This window comes from Orbicella faveolata, unplaced genomic scaffold (assembly GCF_042242905.1).
Source record: "Orbicella faveolata isolate gen_17 unplaced genomic scaffold, um_ofav_v1 contig_12, whole genome shotgun sequence".
Taxonomy (NCBI): domain Eukaryota; kingdom Metazoa; phylum Cnidaria; class Anthozoa; order Scleractinia; family Merulinidae; genus Orbicella; species Orbicella faveolata.
The window spans coordinates 14,344,787-14,371,718 of NW_028301539.1; the positions used below are offsets into that span (position 1 = coordinate 14,344,787).

At 39.4% G+C, this 26,932-nt stretch overlaps 5 pseudogenes; 2 read left to right on the forward strand and 3 right to left on the reverse strand.

Annotated features, from left to right (window-relative positions):
- On the forward strand, positions 1-20,963 carry LOC149116787 (uncharacterized; annotated as a pseudogene).
- The window catches only part of LOC149116788 (uncharacterized), a 27,655-nt pseudogene continuing 3,618 nt past the window's right edge, over positions 2,896-26,932 (forward strand).
- LOC149116789 (uncharacterized) lies at positions 4,957-5,823 on the reverse strand (annotated as a pseudogene).
- LOC149116790 (uncharacterized) lies at positions 9,126-12,877 on the reverse strand (annotated as a pseudogene).
- On the reverse strand, positions 13,997-15,217 carry LOC149116791 (uncharacterized; annotated as a pseudogene).

Below are 26,932 nucleotides of genomic sequence, written 5' to 3' on the forward strand. Positions count from 1 at the left end.
AGATCAGTTTAGTTAAGTGCTCAACATTTCATATATTCATCATTTAAACAAGCCGGCTCTTTGAAATTTGCGTGACGACTCCTTAGCAAGTCTTGTGGGAAGTACGGTGGCCTCGTAGTTAATGTGCTCGACTCGGGATCGAACGGTGGGGATTCGAGCCCTGGTCGGGGACATTGTGTTGTGTTCTTGTGCAAGTCATTTTACTTTCACAGTGTATCTCTCCACCCAGGAGTATAAATGGGTACCGGCATCCAAAGTGCATTAAAATACTACTTGTCGCTTCATGCTACGGAAGTCAGATAAGCACTGGTCCGATGGGCCACTATGTTCATATGCAGACTTTACCATACCAAATCTTGCTGTTCAGTAAACCCGGAGAGATGCTTGAAAAGCAATATCGAACATAAACCTAGGCATACCTATCGATAGAGTGCCAACGAGCAGATAATTTGTGTGCTGTGTAGCAAAGGAATTTATGTATACTAAGTTTGACGGTTACTTGATTCTTTTCTGTTGCAAAGATTATATTTCACAGACTCCGTTCGAAATATATGAGACAACAAATGGTAGGAATTTCCCGGTTAGTGCTTCAAACCACTTTTTAACACCAACAGAAGGGTGAGCCCCCCTAAAGAAACAATAAAAGGGACTTGGGTATACCCACAACGCCCTGGGACCTAGATCTCGTGTTCCCATGATGGTTCGGTGACTTTTTTCCTTGTGCTTCAAACCATTCGGCAGGTATTTTGCTTTTGCCCTGCTTTTTACAAATTCTAACCGTTTTTTAGGCTATACCTCTGTGTTTTTACACAAAGGTTTCTTTTAGGTGATATTTGTCGCTTTTCAGGATATTTAAAATCGCTGAACATGTCCCATAGCAGACACAAGTCACGTAAAAGGTCTCGCTTTCGGTCGCCATCTTCCCGCCAAGACTCTGTTTCGTTGTCTGACTTACATCATGAAGGGTCCCCGCCGAAACGGCACAAGGACGAAAACGATTTCCTTCAGAAGATTCTTCAGGCGATTGAACGTCTTTCCAACCGAATAGACTCGTTTAAGTCCCGAGCAAATCAGCCAGAAGTTATTGCAGATACTGATGATGATGCTTTGTCGATTATGGCTGGTGAAACATCAGGCTTGGAGTTAGCGAATCTTTGGTGACCGAAGCGTTTTTTAAGACTGCTACTACGCCCGTTGGGGCACCTGTAGAGCCAATTAAGGCACCCGTAGAGCCTATTCAGGCACCCGTAGCGCCTACTAAGGCACCAACAGAGTCTATTAAGACATCTGCCAAGTCAACCTCCCGGAAAGCATCAGCCTCTTTCTCCAAGTTTCTGGATACTAATTTTCGGAGAAAATTATCTTTTATCTTACCAGAAATCTCTTGTTATTTTGGAAGACTGGGCAACTCCTGAAGTGGAGGCACTCTCTGCTCCAAAACTCGATCAACAATTTAAAGTGAAAAAGTTTGTACAAGAAAGAGATAAGGAAATGTTTAATGTTCAGTGTGCTTTCTTAATTGCCACAGGCCCACTTTGTGGCCTTTATGATTGTATCGAAAATGATTCAGCTCCACCTTATGAGGAAATTAAAGTAGCTTTTGAACAAGCTCTTTGCCTTTTAGGCTCAGCCAATGCTCAGCTGTCTATCCTGAGACGACAGAGAATCCTTGCAGTCATAAACCGTTCGAGAACAAACCTTGTGGAACTACCTCTGCCTAACGTAAAATCATGGCTATTTGGAGATGATTTCCCCTCCTTGGCCTCGTAACAGGCCAAGTTGTCAGGGGGCCAGGGTCTCACGAAAACTTTGGCACAGACTACAGGGAAATCCTTTTCTAGACGTAGTAATAGTTCCCAGTCTCAAAGCAGACATCGAGGAGACACCTTTAACAAGTATCAATCCACTGGGTATTCAAACCCTTCTAAATCTGAGTCCAATTACCAAGGGCCTCATTCAAGAAAACGGGTTTTTTCGTCCCCCTCCCCAGAAGGGACGTCAGCCAGACTCTCAGAGTGCATAGTGTCTTGGAGAACCCTAACATCGGTACCACAGATTCTCTCATTTGTTTCAGGTTACAAGATAAGTTTCCACCATTTACCCAAACATCGGGTCAGGAGGCACTCCTAATATACCAGGAAGTGAACGAGTTATTGCAATAAGGGGCCATACATAAGACCCCTTTTACCAGAGACGGTTTTTTACAGCCGCCCGTTTCTTGTATCCGGTGATAGACCTACGTTCTTTGAACAAGTTCATCGTAAACGAGCATTTCCAGACGGAAAGCCTCAGTTGCCTAAATAAAAGACGTTGCTTTTACCAGAAATTTTATGACAAATATATATAGATTTAAAATGACAAATATATATAGATTTAAAAGATGTTTACCTTTCTGTGCCTGTTCACGAGTCTTCCGAAAGTTCCTTCGCTTCTTTTGGAAGGGAACATGTAACCAGTTCAAAGCTCTTCCATTCGGCCTGTGTTCAGCCCCCAGAATTTTTACGAAAGTTCTAAAACCTGTTGCCGCATTCCTGAGGAGGAAGGCCATTTGAGTCCTTTTTACCTGGACGACTTCCTTCTTTTGGCTGCAACAATGGAGGGAGCTGTGAAAAATACTCAGCTGGTAGTGACGCCTTCAGTCAGTAGGTTTTACAATAAACCTCAAGAAATCATTACTGATTCCAACTCAAGTGATAACCTTCTTGGGTTTCCAAATCGACTCAATATGCATGATGACATCACTCCGGGCAGAAAAGGCTTACAAAATTCTACACTGTTGTCACAGTCTGCTTATTTCTCAAAGTATCAAATTGCGAAACCTAGTAGCCATTTGGCGAGCTCCACTACACTTTCGTCACTTGCAGTCAGATCTGATAAGGGGCCTACAAATGAACCAGGAGTCCTTACGACGCTTTGGTTGCCCTGTCACCGAGTGCCAGTGTAGAACTTGCTTGGTGGTTGAAACAAACCCTCAATGCAAACGGGAGTCCCGTGCACCTTCCTCCGCCGGATATGATCATAACAACTGACGCATCCAAGAAAGGTTAGAGTGCAGATCATCAATCCCTTCAAACCAATGGCATAACCGTATCTCTCCAGCTAGACAACACGACCGCCATCGCTTACATCAACAACAAAGGGGGTACCCGTTCCCCCAACTTATGATTCTGGTCTTAGAGATGTGGGATTGGTGTCAGGAAAGAGACATCCTTGTGATAGCTTCTCACATCCCAGGAAGAGACGATGTCTCGGCGGACAAGGAGTCCAGAGAATTCAAGGACATGGGTGAGTGGAAGTTGGTCCCAACAATTATTCAACCTTTTCTGCTGAATTGTCAGATGGATCTGCTTGCGAGTCGTCTAACCAACCAACTCGCGGATTACATCAGTTTACGATAACCTGGGCTCCTCTACGGGACTATGCCTTCCCCCCCTTCAATCTGAAATTCAAATCCCTGACGAAGGTGACAATCGACCAAACGGATCTAATTCTCGTTGCTCCAGTTTGGCAAGCCCAGCCCTGGTGGCCGGTTCTGCTGAGACTTCTAATATCTCAGGCAGTGTTGCTATCAAACGGTCCAACCCTCTTAACGGACCCGACCGACCTGAACCGGACCCGACCTCGCCTTCACTTGGCCGTGTTTCACATCTCTACCAACGTTTCCAAGCTGAGGGCATTGCAACAAACATTGCCGATCTACTCATCGCAGCTACTCGTACCTCCACCTCGTATCTCTGGACGGCAAATTGATCCACTTTCGTCATCTATAAGTGACATTCTAATTTTCCCAACAGAACTCTTTAACGAAGGCTTAGCATACCGATCACTTAACGTCCTTCGTTCTGCTATTTCGTCAACTCATCCAAAGATAGACGATTTTTTCAGTGGGTCAGCATCCTTACGTTACTGGGCTCCTTAAAGGAGTTCACAATAAACGTCCTCCAAAGCCCAGCTATTCCCATACTTGGAATGTTGATGTTATGATTAAATACATGATTTCTTTGAGAAAAACAGCACCCTTTCAGTTAAAGCTATCTCAGTATGAAGTAAGTCAGCCTGTTTGCATTAACCTGTCCTGAACGGATTTCCGCCTTGGCTTCCCTGGATCTCAGACATTGCAGCGTCCTTCCAGAAGGGGTGTCTTTCAAACTCACCGTCCCTAGAAAAACTGGCACTGCAGGTAAACCAGCGGAAGCATTTTTTGCCCGCTTTGACCAAGACAAGAAGCTCTGTCCCATAAATTGGTTTAGACAATATCTAAAATTATCCAGGAACGTTCGACCCGTTATCCCGATAAGTTGTTTATTTCATTTAAACGCCCCCACAAACGGATCACTTCTACAACGTTGGGGCATTGGCTCCAAACCTTTATAAGTGCAGCAGGAATAGACAGTCAAAGTTTTAAAGCTCACTCTGTGCGTGGTGCATCTACGACAGCAGCTGCCAATGCATTTGTCCCGCTGTCGACTATCATGTCAATGGCCGAATGATCTTCTTCAATTTTCAAAACATTTTACTATAAAGCCTTGTTTACTTCAGACTTTGCCACTGGGGTCTTATCCTCAAAGTAGATCTACTTGTAAACTCAGCTATTCTCCTGTTGAGTTTTGATTTATATATATAATATAAATAATTTAAATGTTTTGTTATGCGGAACCATGGCTGTTTTATTGCTCTTAACAGCAACGTTAAAAACTACCGTTTGTTGTGTCATATATTTCGAACAGAGTCTGTGAAATATAATGAGAATTATACTAGGGCCGCGAAGCGGCCTGAAGTTATAATTCAAATTATATGAACAGATGAAGTGAGAAATATATGAGCTTCCCACCCTTCTTCCCTCCCTTCTATGGGGTCTCTCTTTTGTCTGTCTATTCCATGGCGTCAAAAAGCCACTGAAGGATCATGGGACCTCGAGATCTAGGTCCCAGGGCCTTGTGGGTATATCCCAGTCCCTTTTATTGTTTTTTTAGGGGGGTTCGCCCTTCTGTTGGCGTTAAAAAGTGGTTTGAAGCAATAACCGGGAAATTCCTACCATTTGTTGTCTCATATATTTCTCACCATTCATATAATTTGAATTATAACTTCAGGCCGCTTTGCGGCCCTAGTATAATTCTCATTATTGAGGGAAATTCCTTTTTAAAACTGATAATACATGTATAAAGGGTTCCAGAGAAGAGTGAGCTACCACCCTCCTATTACGTTACAAAGTGCTTTACACTAAGGTTTTCAAACTCTTTGGATCTTGTTCATAAGTGGATCCCATATAAAAATAGTTCCAGTTGCAGTTTCGTCCTCTAAGACATAATCTTCTTTCACAGATGTCATCTCATTTGTTGTTTTCAATTGAACAGGTTTAGGTTTTTCATTTCCCAGTGAAATGGAAGCAGTGACATTCACTTTCTGATTGACTTGAAGTGTGGGGAGCTCTTCAAGTGTAATCTTTTTTGCAGGCTGAGTTGAGGGTGTAGCTTTTTGAGATTGATCGATGGGTTGATAATCAAAATCAATGTCAGAGGTTGGTGTTATCCTGAGAATTGATCGCCGGTTAAATATGATTTCAGTTATTGCTGTTTTCCTTAGTGTTTTTGAGGGATACAGCTGTTTTCGATGCTTCGTGTTCTTGTAACGTGGAGTGGTTTGCAATATTAAATCCCACAACTCGTCTCAACTTTGATGGGCTGGTTTGGAGGTTGAAATCAAACCACTGAGTTTGACTTTGTGAGCGTTTGGTAGGGCTCAAATTTTGAATGTAGCCGCGGTGAGTATCTAAGAAAGAGGAAATAAAAACAGAAGTGAGACATGAAATGTTTATTCACAATAAGTTAATACAATTTTTGTCTGCATGTAACCAAATATGGTCAGCAAAACCTTAGGTAGACTCAAGTACGAAGATCATCAAAGGATGCTTTGTTGTTTTCTTCCAGCACCTCCTCCCTCGCTCCCCCTGACCCACCTCCCTTCTCAGCCGTGAACAAAACAGGAATCTGCTACCTGTTTTATTTATTTTCAGGAGCAGTTAAAAACTAAACATTCTAATCTAGAGCTACAGGTACTTACCTGAGTTTTCATTTCCTTTTGACATGACTGTGAAAAGTTCGGTAAGCTGACTGACGAGATCTATGAACAATAAATGAAGAAAATCTGTAAACAGTATAGTAACCTTGTGGAGGAAGCGTGGCCAAGTGGTTAGGGTGCCGGACTTGAAATCCGGAGGTCGTGGGTTCAAGTCCCGCTCTGACCACTAAGCTGGAGTTGTTTCTCGGTAGGCCCTAGTTCAACTCCTCGGTCATGCTTGTAAATACCCAACTGGTCTGCCTCCCACCAGTTGGGATTTTTAAGCCTGTTATGTTTATTTGCAATATTTCTTTCATTTAGTTTAAGGGGCATGCCTGAAAACTAGCTAGTTGTAGCTAAGTGCATCGACCACTATAAACATTCAACATTTAAAATAACAACATATTTATTTTTTTTTTTTTATTAAAAAATACCTCTTAGTCAACGGGTCCGGGGTATGTCTAGAGCGGTCCAACGGATAGGTGAATGAGTGAGTGAGTGAGTGAGAGATGTATGTATGTTGCACCAATCAGATTGGGGCTACTTTAAACAACCAATCAAGTTGCCGCTTGTAGAGGTGAATCATGTTTGTGAAGATTTCCCGATTTTTGAGTTATTTTTTTTGTAAAAAAAATACCTCTTAGTCGGCGTGTCGGGTGTGTTATGGATGGGTCAATGGATGAGTGAGTAAGTGAGAGATGTATGTATGTCACACCAATCAGATTGGATCAACTATAAACAGCCAATCAAATTTCTTGTTGTAAAGGTAAATGGTATGTGAGAAGATTTGATCCCGATAAAGTCAGAACGGCCATATGTATTCTTCTATAAAAGAGGAGGAAGTATTCATATATTGGGTTTACTTCGACATTTTCTGTGGGTTAGGCTGAGGATTTTAGTTAAATGAACGAGATGAACCTTGAGGTTTGAAACATTTCGTGAGTTAGTAGTATGCAAATGCAACGAGATATTTTTATTTTTAGTTACAAAGGTAACTTGATACTCTTATTTTTCACAAGGAGTAAATTCAATTAGAGGTCACGAATCGTCGCTTCTAGTTCTTAGGACATGTTTTAGAGGGGACGAGACTTTAGACTTGAAATAGTTCTAACGTTTACAATAGTAAGTGCGGGTAACGATTGTTTTGTTCTTGTTGCATGCAAATATAACGAGATATTTTTGTTTTGTGTCACAAAGTGTAATTTGACACGTTTTTCACAAGGGAGTAATTTCAATTAGAGCGGACGAATCGTCACCACTCTTTCTCACGAGATGTTTGCTATCTTTAGTAACAAATGGTAACTTAACACTTTTGTTTTTTATATGGGAGTAAATTCAATTAGAGCTGACAAGTTATCGGCTATTGTTCCCAGGATATTAAACAAAAAAGCTTTCATTTCTGGACGGTTTTTACGTCTCTGCAGTAGCAGTTTAATAGTTTTATTTGATGACATTCATTTCAGTCCGATATTTTTAAAGGTAAAAAGTATGAAAACTGTTCAAACGTTCTTTGAAGACTGCGCGGCACCGAGTTAAAGTGCAATTTAATTAAATCAGACTTTCAACGTGTCAGAGGTTTTTTTCTCTTCCTATTTTCGGTGAAGTTGCGTTACGTTGTGTTGTGTGAAAAGGTAAACTTACAACTCGTATAAAATGCGAAAAAGTCTAAATTAACTTGAGTATTTTTGAGCGAAAATTCCTCTTGGGGGACTGGAAGGGTTATGTGATCGGTGAGTGAGGGAGTTATGCATGTGCGCGTGTCACACAAATCACAGTGCGGGTTGTATCAAAGAACGAATCAAATTGCCTGTTAGAAAATAAGATGGTATCTACATTAATCTGGACACGTGTCAGATTACTGTAGTTTGTTCAGTCAAACATTTTATGGCTTACTATTTAGTTATCCTACCATGACCGATGTAACATCGCAACCAAAAAAAGTGTCAAATTAACCAAATCATTACTGTACCATGAATGCTCCTGTCTCCGACACTTCACACAAAAAAATAACTCTTGCACGCCTTGCGTGCCTATGTTTTCTATAAACAGACACAAGTATTCTTGTATTGGCCGTATTCCCACATTTTCGATGCTGCGTTAACTGTGGTTAAGCCTAGGACTTTAGATGGGTTTCAAAAGATTTCAAAATTCGATAATCAGCCGATTAATCATAGTCTTTTGTATACACTAACATGTCATCAAGGCTTTGCTTTTCACATTACTTGACATTTTGAATGAAATGAGTCTTAGCCGCTCCACAACTTGGTGATTTCTAGGAGAGGAACAGTTGCTTTTAGTGCAAAATACACTTTTGCGATGGTGAGGAGGCTTTCGTGCGTGATGGTATTCGCCAAGTCAGTTCTCATCGATATCATCTGCATTAAGTGCAGTTCACGAAAAAAGAATTAAGTCGAAACCATTTATGTTTGTACAAAGTCTCAATTAAGTAGCCCTGTTTATGGAGTAATACTGTCTTCTCGTTAAAACGTTTCTTGAAATCAATACTGAGATACTCATTTGAAATGGTTTTCTCTGTCAAAATCAAAGAAATTACCGACGGCTAGCTATGAATGAGAACACTGATAAAGTTTTGTAATTTAATTGGTTCTTGTTGTAAAATGAGTCAGAAAAATTATCCAGAATCAACACCGATCTGCCGTTTACCGTTAGCTACTATTGCAGACTGGATGATGTTTAGTTGTCACTTAGTTGTCTTGCTGGTAACAGCTCCATGTAGTTGTAATAAACAAAGCCACTTATCGACTGTTAAAATCAAACCTTGATAAAAGTAGGCTTGATATCACATATCCTAAGGTGGAGTAAATTCGAGATTAGATTAACGTTATCATAGCTGTCAAGACTCCACTGAGTGCTGCTACGTCCAGGGGCTTTTAATTCACATAAAATAACTCTTGCACGCCTTGCGTGCCTATGTTTAACAGTGTTTTTAAATATCACTGATTTTGTTAGCACAAAGCATTGACAATGTTGTTTGTATTTTTAAAGTATAAGATGAAATTTGAAAGGTTTTCAAAATCATTTGTTAATTTTGATGTATAATTCAATTGTTATCTTTCCATGTTAACGGTAAAAGAAATATTCGTGGCTGCATTGATAGTTTTAATTTTTTTTTTTTTTTTAAAGGTATGCACAAATACAAAAATGTTTACTAAGACTTTTTTAATATGTGAGCTTTTTGAGATGTGACCTTTTGAACCAACAGGTAATTTAAGCATTGAATGTAGGGTTACTCCATTAACATTGAAAGATGCCTTGCCAGTGTAAGCTTAGACCCTACATTTTGCCTGAAGCAAATTTCTAAGGGAATCAATGACATAACCTTTTCCTGTTTCTGCAACACCCATAATAAGAAGGCGGAGAGGATTTTGTTGACTATTACCAAAATGATTGGAAATAACGTGATAAGCTACTTGCTGCGTTTTACTCAAAGTTGAAGTATCTAAGATTCTTGTTACGCATGAAGAGTGAGCTCTTGTTTTGTTTTTCTCTGTTTATTCATGTAGGCATTGCATTTATCTCATCGTTTGTGCAGTGTTGATATACTTGATGTCAATATGCTTGCGGTACAGGTGTGGACTGTTCAGAAATATCAGGTGTTTGGGCGGTCAATTCTGCCATAAGCATCCTCTCCTCTCTTTCTTTGTCAGCATGGTAATCTTCCTCAAGAGAATCATCGTCTGAGGATGTTATGTATACGTAGTGGGTTACAGCTTGCATTTTGATTTCCCAGTCAGGGACTAAGGATTTTGCAGTATCAGCAAGAATTTTTTCCAACGTGTTGTGCATGTCTCATCACCTTGTTCAAGGTTATCCCAAGCATCATCTGGTGTACACTGCCAGGGTTTGTGTTTAAGCAACCGATATTTACAAAACAGACCATAGTCTTCACTTTTTGGATTGGATGAATAATTAGCTAAGGGTAGGTTTTGACAATTACACTTTTGTCTCTTTGCTGAAGTTTTGAAAACTTGATGCAAACTCGTAAAAATTTTACTCTAATAACTGTGGGGCTACCTTGAGATACTTACAACGTTCAGCATAGATATCAACTATTGAAGGAACAGTACAAATTTCGTTAGTTGCTCCAAGCTGCACTCTTCTTGATCCATCACATGATGCAGTGATAACCTCGTGTTGCTCTTACAAATTTTATAGACAATAAATGATGCATTACTTCTTGAATAGAGTAGTCTCTTTGACCAACCGTTTTGAGCATAATTTGCTTAAGGGCATTGGGGGTATCAGGTGCCATTCATTTTGTTCACAACATTGGTGAAAGCATTTTTGACCACAGAGGATGCTTTTTCAGCTTTTGATGTGTACTTAACAAGATATTACAGACGGGTATGATAATCTATATATCCCAATGTGCTCTCCACCCTTGAAGTTGTAATGGTTGATGACGATTTCCTATCTAAAATCATTCCGTTTTGGGACAATAACAGCTTTATATTTTCTTTCACCAGTTTTTGTATGTATTGGTTCAAAATCAAGTCTGGTGTCAGGACAGTCGTCCTAAGGAAAGTTAAACCTACAATGCAATTCAGATTTGTCATTTTGTCGAAGACAATATTTAGTATTGTAATGAAGTTTCCATATAACGCGCGCTCTGATTGGCTGAAACAGCGTGCTTTATCAGAAAACAGAGCACGGGTTGATGACGGTAAGTTGGCTTCCAAATTTTTGCTTCGGAATTTTGACAAATTTTACCCAAATTAAACATCCCCTGTGACTCAGATAAACGCAGTGGAAGCGAGCTATTTTTCTGCAGTAAATAGGGCTCACAGAGACCATTGTTAGCTACAGTAGTGTTAAAACTGTACTAAAATAACAAATTTTACTAGATTCCCGCCGACAAAACTTGTACAGCTGTAGCGAAATAAACAAATTCTCAACCTAAACAGTGCTTCGATAAAGACATATTTGTTACGAAGGCAGAAATTATACTAAGAAGTAAAACAACGACAGAAAACAACCATTGAACTGTCTCTGTTTATGATGAGCTATATTTTTGTAAATTTACAATTAAAAATGCTCAGTTGCTCAAACAACACTTACATGCAGTGTAGTAACGCTCGTTCTCCGGTCATCTCAGCGAAGTAAACCGACGAGTCGTCAGTGCAAAACGTGCTCTGATATTCTCTTCTGTGCTCGGAGTAGAACCAGTGGGAGCCGTTAAGTCTTTCTAACTTTTACGCTAGTTCGGGCAATCTTGCTGCATGCGGCTACAAGCCGTAAATAACTGTAGCTCCTTTCAAATTCAACTCGGCATTTCGCATTTTCATCCACAAGCTTTGAGCTCCGCGTTTCGTAATTTCGACTGGAAAAGTGCACGTTTTCATGGTCCACAATACGGCCGGATTCCTCTGGACTATAAACCGTTACCTGCCTTTAGATCCGTATTACAAAATTAACTTAAAAGCGAACTTTGAAGGCATCGTTCTTCTCTCGAAAGCCGCTCAAACTACTCGAAACTGAAAGCTTAGCTGAAGTCCAGTTTGTGATTGACAGGTGTCGCTTCGTTAGCCAATCAAATTATTTGAACAATTCTAACAAGGATTGTGATTGGCTTATTTTAGCGTGCTTTATCAGAGAACAGTGCACGGCTGACGCCACTTTTGCTCGTTTGGAAAAATAAAGTTTGATTTGAAAATTCAGCCGAATGAGTGGGGAAATTATCTGATTCTTTATCATAAAACAAATAAAGAAGCCTCGACTGTGGTCTGTTCTGTTGTAAAGCACTTAGGAAGCGATAGAGCACTCAAGAAGTAGGGAAAAACACTCGACTACGTCTCGTGTTTTCCCCTACACTTCTTTCGTGCTCTACCGCTTCCTGCGTGCTTTACAACAGAACAGAGCACAGTCGAGGCTTCTTTATTTGTTAACTACATGTAGTATGTCTCTGAACTGAATTTAACAAACGTAAATAATCATCTGCCATTTCAGTGGTTTTTAATGAAAGATATGATTTTTGACATGGGTGAAGTTCTGTTGTGACCATCCGTCATCAGGAGAGGAAGGATTCCAGGTGGACAACAGAAAGTCCACATATCTACAAATTGCCTCAGCTTCTTTACCTTCGTATTATAACGTTATTAATATTGAGAATTTGTTCTTCAGTTAGCTTATTTTGGTTTTCATCTTTGAATTTTGAAGCTAAGTATCCCTTAAGGGCCTTCTCTGTGAGGGTACTAATCCTGGGTCATTTTTCAGTTTAGCAACTCCACGACAATGGATTGATTCTCTTTGGACTGCATATTCGTATCTATAACAATGCCACAAATACTACAATGATTCCTTCAACCAAAACTTAACAAAACGATCAGTTCTTTCAGAAAAGAGCCAATCTAAGAGATGCAGATTGCCCAAAATATTTGTTTCTGTCTGTCAGTTGGAGTCAGTTTTTAGTGCAGAGTGCACTATTGGGATGGTTTAGGAGGCTGCTGTTTGCTAAGGCACTAAGCACTGACGCCATAACGCCATAAGGAGTAAACTTTAATGTGTGCTTAATTAATTAAATTCAGTTAATCAATTAGCCTTGCGGGAAGGTGGGATGGGTGGGGTAGGTATCCGAGTGCACTACGCAAAACGTGTCCTTCTTACGTTGCTTTCCTTCATAATATGACAAAAATATATATGGTTTGCAAATCTCATGCTATCCTTGTGCTGCCATTCTCTTAAGAACAAAAGCAATTTGCTCCAAACGCATGCGCAGTTTAGTTAGCGTCAAAGTCGACTATATGTTAGGTGAAAGATACATTTTGTACGGGACTACCTACGAATGTTGAGTGGTTTCCATTGTGGTAGAACATAACATGTAAGACGCATGCGTTCAAGCATTGCTAGTGTGATAAACTCTGTTCTCGAGTTCAGGTGCACGCTTTTTTTATTTTCTGTAATGAGTGATATCACACTCTCGTTTTGGCTGGGGGCAGCAGTTATATTTCAGGTAACGTCAGCTCTCCTTTTTTTGGTGCAAAGAATGCTACTGTGACTGCGTATCTTCTGGAATCTTCCCTAGCTCGATTCAAGAAATGTCGTGTTGCTGTTTTATAACTATTGTGTGTTTGCCAGGGTTGGAATAGAGAATCGGAACATATTGCTTCTCCTTAGCAGCTTGTTTGTTTCCTCTTCTATGAAAGAGAGCCCAAAGTCATATTCAGCCGAAACTCTCCCGCGTTAGTTACATGTAAAACTAGTAAACTTGTGACAGAAGAAACTTCGTTATTATTGCCGCAGACTCCGTGGCACTTACTGAAACCTCTCATTAATTTCATCAGTCGATGAGGTGACTCGCTCACCGATGTGGGATATAATTTCGGTCAAGTAAAGATCTCTACCTTCAATACTTCTCGTTGAAACGCTCCTTAGTTGTATTACTCGATAGCATTGTGTATTAGTTTGATGTGGTTTTATTGTTTACACCAACTCGGCTGGCAACAGAATTAGAACGCACTATTCCGTGATTCGGCGTGACTATTTGATAATTAGGTTAATTCTTGTTTATAGTTGAAATGAAAATTTACGTTTTGAATTGAACAAAATCGTTCCTCTTCGACTTTTCAGCAGATATTTAACTTTTATATTCCATTTACCTCCAGCAGTAAGTTAAAAAAATACACATCTTTCTTATATTTTCGTGGAAACAAAGGTATCTTGTTGCATACATTAGCGGGGAAAACAAAAGTATCAAATTACAAACGTTGGCTTGAAAAGTAATGCTACAAAACGAACGAACTCAAGATAAAATACCACAATAAATTTAAAACTGTCTTGACAAACGGTAATTGTAAGTTATTTTTGGGCGAAACACAAACATTAAACATACACACGGCTAAGATTATGTCTTACCAAGTTTTTGTCCACTCATCATACTCTGCAAAGGGGAAAAGGGCTAGTTGACTACCAAGGGAGAGAACAGCAGGGATGAGGAGGACCTGTGTGACTACTGCATCAGAGCCGTAAATTACACTCTGCACTATCTGAGATTGTCTCACTAGTTAGGTTATTGTAGCCTTGAAATCTTCTTTTTTATTTTTGCCAATAACCACTGCTGCCAGTTATGTTTTTGGCATAATGCATCAGCTTAGACATGAGTGCAGAATAGCTGTTGGTAGTAAGCATTTCTTTGAGTTGTTCAACAGTTAGGTAGGCAAGACCGGGATTTTGTTTATGAAATATACGCCCCTGACCAAGAAGTCTTTGCCTTTGAATCATGTTGAATGCGTAGTAAGCAAATCGTGGATGACGTGCAAATCTGTATCCCCATTCACTATTAATTTTCTCAGCAAACTTTATCATGTGCTTTACCTTTTCACTCAAGGTTGCATATCGCATTGTAGCAGTGTTAGTTGGATCTCCAATAACATCAGGGAAAAGAGTGGGGAAAGCCATAGTTGCTAGTGGTTGAATTTTGAATTCACTTAATGGTTTGGCTTCCCTCTTAGTCCATGCAGCTTTGTGCTGCCGTAAAAGTTCGTCTTTTATTAGTTGCTTTTGTGGCTTCAGAACTACAGGATTTAATAAAGTGCTGCTTAATTCTGTTTCACAATTGGATGGTATTTCATCAGGATGAAGTGGACCTCTATCTGCGGCTATTTTATCCTCACTGTTTGGTAGAGATGACACAATTATAATCAATTTGAATGTTTTTGTATACAGGATTGTGCTCAGCTAACCACTGCTGAGCCATAAAAACTCTTTGTCTTCCCACAATTAAATCTTTAGTAGTGTTATTCGTGCCCTTCACTGTTATGACTGTAATAGGGAGTTCTTTGGGATATCTTGGCAATGTGTCTGCAAGCACTTAGATATCTTGTAGGAAATTAGTACAATGACCTTTATATGCTCTTTGTCCACCTGGCTTTGCGTAAACACTGATAACTGGAAAAGCGCTTGCAATTTATATCTCTTCTATTTGGGTTGGACGTAATTCTTTTGGAACTGGAGATGTTATCATACTATTGTGAGCTGAAAACGTTTTATTCTCTTCTTATCTCTTACACATCTTGAACAGACATATTATGCTTCCTTTTTGTTTTTGTTTTTGTTTTGTTTTTTTTATCAACAATGGCCATGCCTCATGGCAAACTCGGCAATGTCAGATTTTGAAAATCATGGACTTGTGAAACCTCTTCATATTAATTGCTGGCCAATTTTGATGGTGAAGTTGTCCATACCTTTTAGCACCAAATAGTGATAGATATTGATCTTGACTTAGTACAGGATAGTCTGTTGTCCTTTCTTCATGCAACCCTGTTTCTTCTTCACATGTAACATGGTTGTTAACAATTTGCACGTTGCACACAAATCATGTATGTTATTTTTCTTTTTTTTGCGATTGTTAACAATTTGTATTTTACACAGAGTCATTCATGTTATTTTTCTTTTTTTCTATATTTCTTCTCTATTTCTTTGTCCTTGATCCTTTTTCTCAGTCTACTTGCTTCATTCAGTTGTAGTCAGTTTTTTCCTTATTGCACTGTTTTCTGTACTCATTTTCTTTAGCTCATCTGATCTTTTGTTTCTGACTACTCCATATATTTGGTTTGTGCATCCAACTTAAGCCTCCTGTCAGTTTCACTTATTTCTTTTCCCTTTTTTTGCTCTGTAATTTCTTATATCTGTGATCGTCTCCTTTTTCTCTCATTACACGTACCATCTTGTTTAGTTTTTTTTTTTTTTGCTCAGTTTGACATTAAATGCTGCATTTGCCAGATTTAAAAAAACATCTCAGGGTCTCGAGATTGTGTTCCACTCTGTACGGTTTTTCTCAGTGAAAGAGCTGTTTGGCAGGGCATGTTTGTCTGTAAATCACTGTGAAACTTCTGACTGAAACACATAAATCATCGATATATATCCATTCAGTGTGATTTTTTATAGCTACAGTAACATGATGACTTGCGCAGCGTACCATGCCATTAAGTTCATAATGCTCACCTAATACAACCACGGTGTGAGGAAAGTATACTTGATTGATGCAGGTCGATGCGAGTTCTGTTCAACTAAAACTTTTGGAAGCGTAACAATATGTTGCAGCATTGAAACACTTCCAGAATGGTGTTGACACAAATCACAGAAAAGTCCTTTGCTACTTTGGAGTATTGCTTCAGAAACATAATTTTCAAATAGGCTGTGACCCAAGTTTTGGAAAGTAATGTAAATAACAAAATAATATAGTTGTATTCGTTGTTGCACAATTAACAAACTGATTCGTCTGTTTTATCAGAAAAAGGGATTCCAACTGCTGCGTCATAACTCCAACTGTACTTCATGTAAATATGTCACTAATACAGCACGCTAGTTCGATTGACGAACACGCTGGTTCAAGCCAGGCGTAATCAATCGTTCTCAAACTCATTAATAATTCATGCAGCTCTTACCCAACCAGGGCACCTTATTCTGGTCAGGTTGATGGGTTTGGAAACCCAATGAAAAATGAGTTGAAAACACGGCCGTGTTTGAAATAATTACAAACACGGATGCAAATTTTCTTAATCTGCATATTGATAAAGCAAGAAAAAAACGACTGTAAACAACTTTATTTAATCACACATTTTACAAAACAAACTTTAAACCTAAATTATTTACTGCTGACGTTACAGTGCGTTTACTGAAACCGGGGCCACCCAGGCAATGAAAACCAATCAGATGGCAGAACTGAAACAATAGATTCCAACATTTTCAAATCCAGCCAATCAAATGTCCGGTACAAAACAATGAAATCTCAACTTGTTCGTTGTGATGCACGCGACTACGGTGTCTCAAGCTCAAGCCGTTAGTACTTTCGCGTTAGAAATTATTGTGTTACTTTAGATTTTACATTTACAACCGTGACAAATTCGTTAGATTGACCGTTTTCCACTGTGAACGTACGGCCACACAAACATCATCTTTACGGTTGTCGTTTAAAATCTTAGAATAATGTAATAGATTTTGGCTCTTTTTACAAAATAAATTCCGCTGCTGTTGTCCGCAGTTCTTGGAAAAACTGTCGCGTTCACTGTCTCAGGAGCTGTACATTTCGGGGTTTGAGCTCCCTGTCTGGGTTATCGGTGTATTGAAATATCATCTTCATCGAAAATTCAAACGAATTTTTTTCCGCCTTGTACTTTCAAAGCCTCAGAGTGTAAAATCACTCGGGCAAAAACAAAAGACGGCGCCATAGCTAGGAGCCCTCCTTACACAGAGACTATTCAAGGGTTTCTTTTAAACAGCTGCGACAATATTCAAACCCCACACCACGCACTCTACTGGCAATATATATTTACGAGTGACACTCTTACGCAGCTTTTCTTTTCATGTACAAAACAAACCGACGATCACATAGAAAGTGCAGCATAAAATTCAATTCTTCTTAAACCCGCAAACACGGGAAAGTACTAACGGCTTGAGCTTGACAATTCATTGATAAGTAACACCGTAGTCGCGTAAGCATCACGACGAACAAGTTGAGATTTTATTGTTTTGTATCGGACATTTGATCAGCTGGATTTGGAAACAGGACATATGATTGGCTGGATTTGAAAATGTTGGAATCTATTGTTTTAGTTCTGTTATCTGATTGGTTTTCATTGTCTGGGTGGCCCCGGTTTCAGTAAACGCACTGTAAATGTAACGGTACAGTTATCAAACTCCCCAAAACAGAAAGGGTCATTCTTTTTCTAAATTTAAATTCTCGCTCAATGGTGACAACCTCGTCTTTTGGTTCGCTTTCAACCTTGCTGTACACTTCCGACCTAAAATGGCACTAACGTTAGAAATTCCCAGTTCTAAGGCGTACTAACTAGCTATCTACCCCTGCATTTAACAGACTAGACGCACACGTTACCTCGCAATAGCGCTGGCCACACACTTTTCCTCTTCTTCGTGAGTTTTAGGAGGTCTAAATCTGCACTCTGCCATTTGCTTTGCGAAGCAACGTGTTCGCTCAGAACTGACAAAGAGCTAGGTAACAACGTGACATTGATGAATATTCAAAAATTGTCACAGAGCAGCAATTAGGTGATAGAATCACATTTTCACGTCTCAAATATAATATTTGAATTGTGAAAACTTATTCAAATGATAATTTAAACTAATTTTCTTCGTTACAGGAGTAATTTCAAAAACTCGCGCTTCATCGGTTTTATCAGTCAGGTTTCCAAACGCTCGAAAACAAGAAAACCACTCGGCCTGCGGACTTGTGGTTTCTCACGTTTGGAAACCCGATGAAACCCCCGCACTCGTTTTTGAAATAGTACATAACAATCGATGAAAATCGATGAAGAAAAAAGTTGTGAATTATCGATTGCCGATAGAAATCAACAATGATTGATTCATTGATTAGTATCGACTGTTATCGATTGTTATCGAAAATTATTTTTGTCCCTTAATTCCAAGTCACACTGATAAAATGTTTGACAAAATTTGTCTATAATAGTTTTATTGAGTCAATTTATCATAGCTGCGTATCTTTACAATCATTCACAAAATAACAAGTACGGAAACAACAGGCAGAAACAGTTTGGGCTTTACATCTTTCTCTGCTAGTTTATGACACCGGAAGAAGCTTTGCCCAGAGTAGCAGCCTGAAACCCTCCAGTCTCATTGTAGCGTCGGCATTAAGATGAAAGCAAAACAAACCACAGAGTCAGTGTTCTAGTGGTTTCAATTATTTGCATTAAGTAACAAACGTAAGAATAGATCTCGGAGTAGGCCAAAAGAAAAATATAGTCTTATGTTGTCCCAGGTATCATTTTACACAATAACAACGCCATCTTTGAATAGTCCGGGTGGTTATTGTCGATTTTTTAAAATAGATAACAGTCGATATTCCCGAAGACAGGAATTATCGATTGTTATCGATTTTTGCCAATCGATAGCAATCGATAAAGAAATTTTTCTGTGAGTTATTGATTGTTATCGATTCCCGATATCAAGCAATTAGATTATGAGCTTGAGATTTCTATCGATTGATATATACTGAATCGATTGATTTCCGATATCGATTTTCATCGATTGACTAGGCCTGGGTTCAAGTCAGTAGCAAACATGTTGGTTCTATATTTTGGTCTCTTCACCACTATATTACTCTAGTTCTCAGACCCTATAAAATTGTTCACAGTTTGACAAACACAATAGCGAAGGAAAAAAAACACCTTCTAGGACGAAAGGCTTGATCAACAACGCCGCAACGGTCTGCAGATTTATGTGCCAGGTAACGCGTCCTGTTACCGCCTCCTGATTGGCTAAAAACTAAAATCTAACACGTCTTTTCATTGGTTCTAATAGTTCCGTCCTTGCAATTCGCTCAAACCGAAGTGTACATAACATGAACTTACACTTTTCGAAGCTCGATCGAGAATTTTTCTGTATAAAGTATTCTTCGCGCGGCACTATTCTCTGCCGCCAGACGTTCGGCTGGCTCGTTGGCAATAATTATGATTCTGCATATGCAGGGTGGTGGGTTTTCCAGGACTTTTTTCTCGGAATGTTTCACGGCCAAACACGTCAAGACAAAGGTCCTGGACAGCACCTGTTAGAAAACTGAGCTGAAGTCAAAGAAGCAAAATATAGTATGCCAATACCTTTACACTTTATCAGCTGAAATTACAAAATTCTGTAGGTAGGGTTCAGAGCTACCTTAAATTTTAGAAAGTTTAAAATGCCTTTGAATCCTACCAACAGATCTTTTAAAAATTTTGCAAACAGTTTTATCTTGACATACGTATTACAATTTGATAATGAAAAATGGGTTTCAAACAAGCCGTTTTTTAATTATAAGCACTTTAAACTAAGAGTAAGGGTGTTTTAAAGAGGCTGTATCGTTGACATGGTAACCTAATATGCTATGGAGATTACCAAAACTTGTTTACCAGTGATTGGGCATTTGTGTGCTATTAATATGGTAAGTTTCAGTTGATAAAGAGCGTTACTATTGATTCGTTAGAGTATAACTGCTGGAACGTGTTGAAAACTGTTTCCAACCACCTGCAATTTTCAAAGGGTATTATTTAGTGATCTTGAAACACTACATTTTCCAAAATTTTCTTGTTTTGTTTTTGTTTTTCAGATCATAACACATGTAGAGCAACATACATAACAACTCGAACGTACATACCTAGATTGCACTTTTTAAATCCTCTCCGTAAGAGAACTTCGGACAATACTTCGAACTCGAAACACAGAAAAAAACAAGAATAGTGAAGAGAGGCAAAGTGAGCTTGTGACTCAGACTTCTGACCCAATTCCCGTCCATTTCGATCAATTTCTCTACACGACCTGGCTCTCTCGAAGTACGATCCATCTCCCTGGAGGTACGACTTATTTCATTGATTTACGATCCTTTTTCCCCAAGGCACGATCCATTTCCCTTGAGACACGATGAAATTGTTAGAAGATACGATCCATTTCCTAGCTCTGGAACGAAAAGAGATATTTCAAAATAGTAAATTCCCGAATTTCGCTTCACATATTTACTGTATATTTGACCTCAATCAAGCGGTCACCTCTATTAAGCGGACGCGGTCACCGGTTGGACTTCCCAATTGACTGATTTTATTGTAATGCACCTCTGTTAAACGGTCACCTTGTTACATTAGGTGGTCAACCTGAGCACAGTTTTTTGGTCATCGAGGAACTTTCGCTGTCGCAGAACAAAGTCAATGACGTGCTTCAACAAATTAAGTTGATCTACGTTATGCAACCACAAATCACCATAACGAATTTTTGCTCTTCATGTTAAATGAGATGCCAAAACTGTCAATGATCCACTTTAATTCAAAGACGCTCGACGCTTGCCTTACGAACAAAATTACTATAAAATCTGTTGGCTAGTGCGTGGACTCCTTGGATATATTTCGCACTACAAATGTCACGAACAATAAATGTAGATTGCCCGCTTACTTTTGCTCTCTTGCTCAATTTTCGCCCCATAACGCCCATAATTTTGATCACCTCTTTTAAACGGTCAACCTTTATTAAGCTTGTATTTCCGTGGGGGGGGGATGACTACTTAGGGTAATTCCTCTGAAACAAAAGTGACAATGGATTTTTGTTCAAACTTTGTCCACTGAATATTTGTCATATGATAACTTCAATTTTGAATTAAAAAAGGGGGGTGCCCATGCTCATTAAGGAGCATTGAGGCATTGAAAATGCCCCATTTTGGCATTATTTAATGCTTATTATAAAAACGCATTCCCAGTAATTGTAAAATCTTTGTGAGCCCAGACTCATAACAACACGCATTAAACTACAGTCAATACATTGTGTCGGACACAAATAAACATTTTAACTTTGATTCAGACAGAAAGCTAAATCCTTGATTAAAAATTTGAACCAAATTTCTTGACGTGGTTACCGACTGCAAAATAGAAAAGACCACAGTGTATCTGCTTTTTTTCTTATTTATTCAATTTTCAGCAGTAGAAATTAGATCAGTCTTTTCTCACGCAAAGCTTATGATTAGTTGATTACAATGACTGGAAAAAAAATTGGGGTGCCCGTGCTCGTTGATGGGCCAGAGCCATTTTTCAACTGACAGAGCTCAATATCAAGGCAACTCCGTCATGTTTTCAATATGCACGTGCACGAGCGCGCGCTAATGACGCCATCAATTATGCGCAGTATGGATGCGCGATGCAATTGTGAGGAATGACCTTAATAGAGGTTTGACTGTATTCTCATTAAATGTTAAATTAGAGTCCAGTTAGTCCAGTTCCTGAACTCTCCTTTCTTCCCGCCCCATATAGGGGCTGAACCCGCCCGGGTTCAGCCCCTATATGGGGCGGGAAGAAAGGAGAGTTCAGGAACTGGGCTAGAGTCCAGTGTGACGCCAAGGTCTCTTGCAGCCTTAACGGGCTCGAGTTCCTTCCCTAATAGAAATCGCCTAAAGTCGCTAACGTTAGAGAGTTTAAGCATGACGTTTACGGCAGACGGCAAAGATTACCTCTAATTTTTTATTCTTTTCTTCTATTCTTTAAATAAATCACACAAAAATGGAAAAATGTCTCCTACTATTCACCGCAAATACGAATATTTTCACTCCTCTGTACCGACAGCTGAAGACAGGCAAAAGTTTCATTTTTGCCGTTTGACGTAACGTCATGCTTAATCTCTCTTGTAGCAGTCATTTGCCGGCTGCCGAATATCACTAGTTTCGTTTTATCTGGGTTGAGTAAAAGCAATAGGTCTAAACACCTGTTCAAACTATATGCAGTAAGTAATGGCAGTGGTCAATTTCAAAAGAAAATACGAAAAATTAGCCTTTGTAGCTCACGTTCTCCAAAATACGCAGAACTTGGTCTTCCATACTTACAAGTATGCAAGAAACGATAACAAACAAACACTGTGGAAGGGGATGCCCATATCACTAGGGATTTGGGTATACCGCTTTCCCAGAATGTTCAAAAGACTGAGTCTTGTCTACTTTAGTTACATTTTTGTGGGATTTGCAATATTATTGTATAATCACACACAGTCGTCGGTCCAATTAAAGGTTTGAGGACTTTACGAAGCCTGAGAATCTCTCCCCCGACGAGAATTAATAGTTAACAAAGATAGTGAAAACTCCCTCGATAAGAGTTAATAGTGACGTAATCGGATCTTCGCATTTACAAAGTGGCAGACAAGATGATATTTGAAATGTAAACAGCCTTTGCTTCTAGTCGAATCTCTTCTAAACGGCTCAAACAGACCCAGGAACACAGGTAAATAACAGTCCATCTATTTTACACGAATGTTAATGATTATGTCATTGCCGATACAGTGTTCGGGTCCTCTGTGCTTTGGGCGAGCGAGAAGATTTTCATGAACGCAAATCGAATGGGAGCTTTTAAGGGACAGTATCATAAGCTGCACATGTGTAAAACTGCCTTTTCATGTCAGCGAAACTATTTGTTTTTTTGAGCTGAGTTCTAACTTAATGCGTTATTTTGTACCTACATATAAGGGAATTTGTCAGATTTGTCAAAAGTATCTTACTACATGAAATTTTCGCGACACGTTAACTTCGCGAATTTCGCGATTTAAAAAAAATCGCGAAATTTAAGTGATGCGAAAATTAAATGTCGCGAAATTAACATGACGCGAAAATTAAGTGACTCACATTACGTCAATAATTAAAAAAGCGACTTTATTACCATTACACACATTTATAACAATCATTTTGAACTATTTTGTAGTAATGTTCTGGTCCTCTTCATCACTACTTCTTTCCGCCTCCACTCCAGGTAGCACTTCTTTTGTACAATCCTCAAACTGTCCATTTACTGGCTCCTTGTAGTGCTGTTCCACTAGTTGCTTAAACCTTTCAATTGCTTCAACGTTCTTGGTAGATGCCTCCATTCTTACTGTCGCCTCTGGAAAAGAAGTGCTACCGCTTGTTGATCCGTTTCAAGACATTTACGCAAACAGTTAAACAGCATCAGACGTGAAACTAAACAACAACATTTTCTCTTTGGAGTCTACAGAAAGAAATATTTAATGTACATGGATAATGAGGTCAACTGACCACTAAAAACGTGACTTGAATTCAAGTATGAACTACAAACCGTGCCTTGTAGATACTGTGAGAACATCTTTCTTGTTACTCTTTACATAATCAGTTGCGTTTCTGTTTATTTGGACATTGTTGATTAAGTTGTTTGATCAAATTCAAGGACATGTTAAATGACATTGACAAAGAAATAAGTGTCTCACTCAAAAACGCGAAATTAAAGTGAGTCAAAATGAAAAATTTTCGCAAAAATCGCGAAATATGCGAACCTCAAAATCGCGAAATTAACGTGTCGCGAAAATTTCATGTAATAAGGTAAGTTATTTTGAGGTCTGTCTGAGTTTTTTAAAAATAGCCTATAACTCGTGCCGTGTTTCCGGTCTGTCCGGGTCGCAGCGTGATCAAGTCACCAGAGCTAACCGACTCATGTACATATTTTTTTTTCTCCACTACATCTCCACAGATTTCTAAGTGAAATACACCATTTGAAAGCTAGGTGAATGTAGATTCCGCAGTACGTAATGATTTAGAGGCCACGATAGGTTAAACAACTAAAACATCATGCCTTAAATCAACACGATCCATTTATCTTTCAACTGGTCAGAGTGCTAACCAACTCGGGTAAATAATTTTTTCTCCATTACATCTCCACAGTTTTTGTTAAGTTAAATGCGCCATTTGAGAGCTAAGTGAATGCAGATTCCACAGTACGGGAAGATCTAGAGGCCCTGATACGATAAATGGCCAAAAAATCATGCCGTTTTAAACCAAAACTACCATTAAATTGCAACACGATCTAGTCGTTTCTCCCCAACTTAAAAAAGATAAAGACAAACAACTTACAGATATTTCCTCCTATTGATGTGAACTGGTGGATTGAAGTAACTGATGAACTAAACTGAAACTGTAGATGCAATCCTACGCAACGAATCACATGATGATCGACGAGTTAAATTTTTCCTTACTGCGCATGCAAATTAGCACGCCACGTCATGCATGAGAGCCCGCGCTAAGTAATAAAATGAACAACGATAGATGGCCATTGCCATAGCTTTGCCTGGATTTACGATCTTGGACTTTCGGTGGCCCCTATTTTTCTTTTGATGAATCATTTTCTCTACCGATTTTCTACATTTAGCAAAAAAATGGGGAAAATCTATCGACTAGAAGTTTGAATTTTTTGCAAATTGCACCAAATTGCATTTTTTTTTAGCTCTTCGTTTATCTGTGCGACGGTTTTAAATGCCTCTTGAAGGGTTAAATTTTGGTAACATATGGAACTCAAAACATTTAAACTTAGTTAAGTGATTTAAACGGAAACACTTGAGTAATATATTGTCACTAAATCCTAGACTGTTCACAGCCTCTCTATTTACGCACGCGAAAGAAAAAAACGAGCGAAACGAGCGCGAAGCACGCGGGGGTGGGGTTGGGGTTCGCGAGGGAAGCAAGCCCACCCCCTACCCAGTCAAGTGTTCCGTTTTGCGCTGGCGTCCAGTTCTCTCGCGATTCTATCCGCGAGTACGATCAAATAAAAATACGAGCAAATTAATAGAGGGCTGTGAACAGTCGAACTAAATCCCTTCGAAATGGTTCATCACAATCAAGTCAATAAGGAAACTTCTTGGTTGAGGACGTAGAGTGCGAGCAGTCTCTCTTTTGCTCGCAAACCCGTGGGAAAGAACGCAAAGAAGAATGCAACACAAGCGAGCGGTGGGTCGTGAGCGTGCAAGCGTGATACGCGAAGCCGCGAACCGCCCACGCTACTGGCGGCTTGCGGCTTGGCCGCTCGCCACTAGCATGTCACGCTCACAATCAGACTTGTTTTGCTTTCTACATTGCCTTCTTCCCCACGGACTTCAGAGCAAAAGAGAGACTGCTCGCAGTCTATTGAGGACATCAAGATCAACAATGTTTAGCTGTTCTCATGGAGTCTAGGAGCCTCTAGAAGAATGATCTTGTCGATGGGACGTTCCAGGACCGCGGACTTGGTTTTCAGCATGAGTCTCCTCACAAGCCCGTCTCACTTGTTTGGTTTTACTTCAAGAATGCGACTAAGGGACCACAAGTTTTCTACCACGAGTACAATGTCTCCAGTTTCAAAGTAACACCTTTACCTTTGTAGTGATTGCCTTCTCACATATAGCAATTCAACTGGCTGTCCCGAGAACGCGGAGTGCGGAGGGTAAAAAATAAATAAATAAATAAATAAATAAATAAATAAAAAGAAAAATTAGAAATAAAATAAAATTTAAGGTATCAGTGTACCCCAAAATCGACAATTTTGCCAAATTTTAGTTATTGATATTCCCAAGTACATCTCATTGAGTTCTTTTAATTGCAAAAAGTTCTGCGAAAAAAGGTTTCTCTTAGACAAAATTATACAGAAAAAACGATTTTATGAATAAATTATCTCTAATTGGAAGCTGTCAACAAGTTGTCATGATCAATTAAACTGCCATTACAAGTCACGTGATAGAGGCGCAGCATGTTTTGCTTTGCATTGCGCGATTAGTCTGTCACGCGTAATCGATTTGTTTGTAGTGGAAGATGCCTTCAAAAAAGAAACGCAAAAGATCGTGTCCTTTTTCAAGTGCGAAAAAGGCACCGAAACGGAAAACCTCAAAAGTATTTCATAAGGAATGGGACGAAGCGCTCGCCGCTATTGATAAAGGTTCATACTTTGAGCAAGATATATTGCTAGAACTGGACGGTCTCGACGAAGAACAAGACGAAGCGGTTCCCGTTTTCGGTGTCAGCCGTTTGAAACTTATATATCTCAGCATTTTACGGCGCCATGTCATTATAGAAGATTGACCGTAGTTCTTCATTTGTCTTCATTTGTGGAAGATTCAGAAAACACTAAGCTTTGCCGTCTTTACGGAATGAAAAACTGTTACAATATTCTTTTTCGCGCTTTGCAGATACACGACCGATTGTCCCCCCGAGGTTACGCACGCACTTCGCTGACATTCTGAATAGCCAACTAATATATATACAGTACAACTACTTATAGTTGGTGTAAAAGGCGGTCTTACCCTGATACTCTCATTTCCGAAAGCATGGTTTCTTTTGCGGATTCGCCGTTCAAATTCCCGTTGCTTCCTCCGTTGCGCTTTTTAGATCCTTTAGTTTTGGCCTTCGGCATGGTAAGTCATTCTATTGGATCATATACGTCATTTCATTGGATCGGACTGCATTTTATTGGATCATACGTCATTCTATCAGATCATATACTTCATGTCATTGGATCGGACTCCATGTCATTGCAACACATCATTCTGTCAGAAAACCACATTCGTGTTATTGAATCTAACTTCATGTCATTGGATCGTGGACCATTCGATTGAACTATACACGTCATGCCACTGGATA